This window comes from Rhincodon typus, chromosome 49 (assembly GCF_021869965.1).
Source record: "Rhincodon typus isolate 14 chromosome 49, sRhiTyp1.1, whole genome shotgun sequence".
NCBI classification, from domain to species: domain Eukaryota; kingdom Metazoa; phylum Chordata; class Chondrichthyes; order Orectolobiformes; family Rhincodontidae; genus Rhincodon; species Rhincodon typus.
The window spans coordinates 1,995,922-2,001,920 of record NC_063380.1 but is presented as its reverse complement, the minus strand read 5'-3'; the positions used below and the strand labels follow the sequence as shown (position 1 = coordinate 2,001,920).

Genomic DNA, 5,999 nt, shown 5'->3' with positions numbered 1-5,999 from the left:
TAGAATCCAACGTAATTATAGATACAAGTATACAACAAGATACATTCATAACTAAAAAGCATTAGGGCAATAGATTCAAACATTGATGTCTCACCTGGCATACCATGTAAGAAACAAGTTACTTGCAACTCATTAGCTAAAGAGTGCTAACAGTAGAGGTAATTATAAAACCTTACATACAACTAACTTTAATAGAAATTAATATTGAAAATCTTAAAGCAGTTAGTTAGAACCAGCTGTGTTTTATATATTTTTATTGTACAATTTGGACAATGGGAAAATATGAGGAGTAACACAATTTGATAGAGATAGCAAAGGAATACAATATTCAACAGAATTCAAGCAGTCCTTAGAGATAAGCAAGTCTGGGACACGTCTGAAGGCGTACAGCCAGTAACTTTGGAATGCGAATTAATATGATGCATAGAAAGATCCCAATGCCTGCAGATTACAATGTCTGTTAAACATCATGAGGTCATGGGAACCTAGGGCTGTCCGTAGGAGTCCATCATTGATTAGATGTATCACAGGATTCGATATATAGAATAAGAGGAAGGGCACAGTGACTATGTTGTATGTGATTATTGTAATACAAAGTGTATAAAGATATTGCATTTCACTGTAAACATCGAGTGTCATTGATTTCTCTTCCGATCTAAGCTAAGAATTAAGGGAACAATTGCATGCTCACATCGAGGCTACATTTGGGGGGAGTTTTTGGCCATCTCCCTGCATGATCTGGTGACTGCTTGAATAAAAATAAAAGCTGCCACATGCCTGAATTCTGCCTGCCTCCTGACTCTATTTCCTCGGTCAGGGGTTTCGCTTCTACACAAGACATATTGAAAGGTTAGTGAGAAAGAAAAAGGAAGCATATTAGTAAACTGAAATCAAATAACACTGAGGTGTTGCAGGAAAGAACTTAAACAAGAAATTAGGAGGGTTAGAAAGGGGCCATGAAATGTCCTTGGCAAGTAGGATTACAGGGAAAGATAGGTCCACTCAAGGACATAGGAGGGAATTTATAGGTGGAGCCAAAGGAGCTGGATGAAGTCCTTGATGAGTACTTCACATTGATATTCACTACAGAGAGAGACATTGGTGATTATAAGGCGACAGAGGGATATGCTGATATTCTGGGGCATGTCAATATTAAGGAGATGGTGGTGTTCGGTATCTTCAGACATATTGAAGTAGATAAGTCTCCAGGGCCTGATAGGATTTATCCCAGGATACTGAAGGGAGCAAGGATTGGTGGGGTCTTGACAGAGATTTTTGTATCCTCATTAGCCACTGGCGAGGTCCCAGAAGACTGAAGAATAGCCAATGTTGTTCCTTTCTTTAAGAAAGGCAACAGGGATACCCAGGAAATTCTAGGCCGATGAGCCTTACATCAGTGGTCAGCAAATTACTGGAGAAGATTCTTAGACACAGGATTTACTCGCATTTACAGGAGAATGGACATTAGAGATAATCTGCATGACTTTATGCAGGGGAGGTCCTGTCTCACAAATTTCTGATGATTACTGAGAATAGGGCTTTGGATGTTGTCTATATTGATTTTACTAAAGAATCTGACAAGGTCCCTCATAGTAGGCTAATCCAGAGGATTAAGTCGCAGGGAAACCACAGTGAGTTGGCAAGTTGGATACGAAATTGATTTGGTGACAGAAGACAAGGCAGCTGTGCAGGAGTGCTTTTCTGACTGGAGTTCTCTCACCAGTGGTGTTCTGCGAGGGTCAGTGCTGGCACTTCTGCAGTTTGTGATTTACTTGGGTGAAAATGCAGGCTTTCTGATAAGTAAATTTTCAAAGTTTGTGGATAGTGAGGAAGGTTATCAAAGGATACAGCAAGATATAGAAGAGTTGGAAAGTTGGGTGGAGAAAGTGGAAGATGGAGTTTAATTTGGACAAGTGTAAGTGATGGATTTTGGGAAGTCAAATGCAAAAGGAAAGTACAGAGTCAATTGAGGGGCCTTGAGGAGCTTTGATTTACAGAGGGACCTTGTGGTCCAAGTCCACGGCTCTCTGAAAGTAGTAACAGAAGTGAATACGGTGATTTAAAAAAGGCCTACAGCACACTTGTCTTCATCCATCACTGCATTGAATGTAAAAGTTGGCAAGTGGGTGGCACGGTGGCACAGTGGTTAGCATGGCTGCCTCACAGCGCCAGGGACCTGGGTTCGATTCCATCCTCGGGTGACTGTCTGTGTGGAGTTTGCACATTCTCCCTGTGTCTGCATGGGTTTCCTCTGGGTGCTCCGGTTTCCTCCCACAGTCCAAAGATGTGCAGGTTAGGTAGATTGGCCACGCTAAATTGCCCGTAGTGCTCAGGGATGTGTAGATGAGGTGTAGATATAGGGGGATGAGTCTGGGTGGGATGCTCTGAGGTTTGGTGTGGACCTGTTGGGCCGAAGGGCCTGTTTCCAAACTGTAGGGATTCTATAATTCTATTAAAAAAAGCCATGTTGCAGCTGTATAAAACATTAGTTCAGTCACCTTTGCGGTATTATGTCAAGTTCTGCTTGTCACACTTTAGGGAAGACATGGAGGGTTTGGGCTAAATGCAAAACAGGATTACCAGGAGGCTGCCTGAATTGGAGTGGATTGGCTAGAAGGTGAGGTTGGTCAAACTTAGATTGTTTTCACTAGAGCGTCAGAGGCTGAGGGACAACCTGAGAGAAGTATTTAAAATTATGAGAGGCATGGATAGGGCGCATTGTTGGAGTCTTTTTCCCAGGATGGAAATGTCAAATAATACAGGGAACCAGTATGAGAGGGGAAAAGTTTATAGAAGATAAGAGAGGAAATTTTTTTTTTTTTGAACGCACAGAGGGTGGTTGGTGCTGAAACCTGCAACCGGGGAGGTGGGAAAAGCCGATACAATCACAATGCTTAAGAGGAATTTAGACAGACACTTGAACAGGCAGGGAATAGAGGGATACGGACCATGTGTAGGCAGATAGGATTAGTTTAAAATAGCATTATGCTAGGCACAAATGTGGTGGGCCAAAGGGCCAGTTCCTGTGCTGTACTGTTCTGTGATCTGTGTCCAAAACAACATTCACTGGCGAGTGTGTTACAGACTGGAATTTAACTGAGGGGCTCAGGGGTGAGTTATGAATTGGAATCTGATTAAAAGCTTTATATTTGACAATTGGCCCTTGTCCAGTACAATATGCTTGTTCCCAATTCCAGCTATCCATCCTGCAAAAATATCCAGTTCAACGTTATGATCACTCTTTCCAAGTGGCTGTTAGACAGAAACTATAATTGACAATGCTCCCCTGCTGTTAGGGCCTTTGCCTATACAGTGCGGTGTACTCCTGGTCTGATCCCAGCCCCTCCTTTTGCACTCATCTTTATGATGATGACCTGGAAAGGGTTTCTCTCACTCCATGTACACGTAAGCAGATCTTTTCCTGATGATCGGTGAGCTGTGCAGGATATTCAGACATCACAAAGCAATCTGAAAACAGAGCGCAGAGTGAGTTCCCATCCAATCCCAAAAAGGGACGGCAAGGGAGTTGGACAGTGAGTGTCTGTGTGTCCACACACAAGTATACATGTGTGCGTGTGCACGCACGCATGACTAGCAATGTGTACACGACAGTCCCTGTGTAAGGAGTGTGCGTGCACACCTGTGTCTCTGTGCACAAGTGTGCGTGCACAACTGGCACATGAGTGATCCCATGCGAATCATACATTACAGAATAGGCCCTTCTGCCCATCATGTTTGTACCACCAAAGCTGTATCACTGCCTACACTAGTCCTTATTTCACGCACTAGGCCCATTGTCTTGAATGTTATGACACTTCAAATGGGTCATCCAAAGAATTTTTAAAGGTTGTCAGGTTTTGCGCCTCAGCCATCCTCCCAGGCAGTACATTCCAGGCCCCCACCACTATGCCTATGCCCCTCAAAATTTTATACATCTCAATCAGGTTTCCCCCGCAGCCTTCTGTGCTCTAAAGAAAACGACACGATCTTATCCAGCCTCTCTTCATCGCTGAACCTCTTCATCCCTGGCTACATCCTGGTGTATCTCCTCTGTACCAACTTCAGTACCTTCACATCCTTCGACAATGCAGTGACCAAAACTGCTCACAGTACTCGAACTGTGGCCTGACCAATGTCCTGCACTGCTTCAACACAACCTCCTTGCTCTTATGATCTATACCACGACTGTAAAAGGCAAGGCAATGACAAAGAACAAAGAAAATTACAGCACAGGAACAGGCCCTTCGGCCCTCCAAGCCTGCGCCGATCCAGATCCTCCATCTAAACCTGTCACCTATTTTCCAACGATCTGTATCCCTCTGCTCCCTGCCCATTCATGTATCTGTCTAGATACATCTTAAATGATGCTATCATGCCCGCCTCTACCACTTCCGCTGGCAATGCGTTCCAGGCACCCACCACCCTCTGCGTAAAGAACTTTCCACTCATATCTCCCTTAAACTTTTCCCGTCTCACCTTGAAATCGTGGCCCCTAGTAATTGAGTCCCCCACTCTGGGAAAAAGCTTCTTGCTATCCATCCTGTCTATACCTCTCATGATTTTGCAGACCTCAATCAGGTCCCCTCTCGACCTCCGTCTCTCTAATGTAAATAATCCTAATCTACTCAACTTCTCTTCATAGCTAGCGCCCTCCATACCAGGCAACATCCTGGTGAACCTCCTCTACACCCTCTCCAATGCATCCACATCCTTCTGGTAATGTAGCAACCAGAACTGTACGCAGTATTCCAAATGTGGTCGAACCAAAGTCCTATACAACTGTAACATGACCTGCCAACTCTTGTGCTCAATACCCCGTCTGATGAATAAAAGCATGCCGTATGCCTTCTTGACCACTCTATTGACCTGCGATGCCACCTTCAGGGTACAATGGACCTGAACACCCAGATCTCTCTGTGCATCAATTTCCCCAGGACTTTTCCATTTACTGTATAGTTCACTCCTGAATTGGATCTTCCAAAATGCATCACCTCGCATTTGCCTGGATTGAACTCCATCTGCCATTTCTCCACCCAACTCTCCAATCTATCTATATTCTGCTGCATTCTCCAACAGTCCCCTTCACTATCTGCTACTTCACCAATCTTAGTGTCATCTGCAAACTTGCTAATCAGACCATCTATACCTTCCTCCAGATCATTTATGTATATCACAAACAACAGTGGTCCCAACATGGATCCCTGTGGAACACCACTGGTCACAGTTCTCCCTTTTGAGAAACTCCCTTCCACTACAACTCTGTCTCCTGTTGCCCAGCCAGTTCTCTATCCACCTAGCTAGTACACCCTGGACCCCATGCGACTTCACTTTCTCCATCAGGGAACCTTATCAAACGCCTTACTGAAGTCCATGTATATGACACCTACAGCCCTTCCCTCATCTATCAACTTTGCCACTTCCTCAAAGAATTCTATCAAGTTGGTAAGACATGACCTTCCCTGCACAAAACCATGCTGCCTATCACTAATAAGCCCATTTTCTTCCAAATGTAAATAGATCCTATCCCTCAGTATCTTCTCCAGCAGCTTCCCCACCACTGACGTCAGGCTCACCGGTCTATAATTACCTGGATTATCCTTGCTACCCTTCTTAAACAAGGGGACAACATTAGCAATTCCCCAGTCCTCCGGGACCTCACCCGTGCTCAAGGATGCTGCAAAGATTTCTGTTAAGGCCCCAGCTATTCCTCTCTCGCTTCCCTCAGTGACCTGGGATAGATCCCATCCAGACCTGGGGACTTGTCCACCCTAATGCCTTTTAGAATACCCAACACTTCCCCCCTCCTTATGCCAACTTGACCTAGAGTAACCAAACATCGATCCCTAAACTCAACATCCGTCATGTCTCTCTCCTTGGTGAATACCGACACAAAGTTCTCATTAAGAATCTCACTCATTTTCTCTGACTCCTCGTACAACTTCCCTCCTTTGTCCTTGAGTGGAAGAGGGGGGAGACACGGGGTGGGGGGGGGGGGGGGG

The 5,999-nt window shown here is 44.8% G+C and overlaps 1 long non-coding RNA gene across 2 annotated transcripts in view; it reads right to left on the bottom strand.

Annotated features, from left to right (window-relative positions):
* Nucleotides 1-296: 296 nt before the first annotated feature.
* The window catches only part of LOC125488102, an 11,411-nt gene continuing 5,708 nt past the window's right edge, over nt 297-5,999 (bottom strand). Inside the window, exon 4 of one of the 2 annotated variants that reach the window (XR_007266214.1) lies at nt 297-491. This is a non-coding gene — a long non-coding RNA (uncharacterized LOC125488102). Of the gene's footprint in view, nt 492-2,831; nt 3,469-5,999 lie in introns of those variants that run through there. The other variant, XR_007266213.1, reaches the window with a different exon arrangement.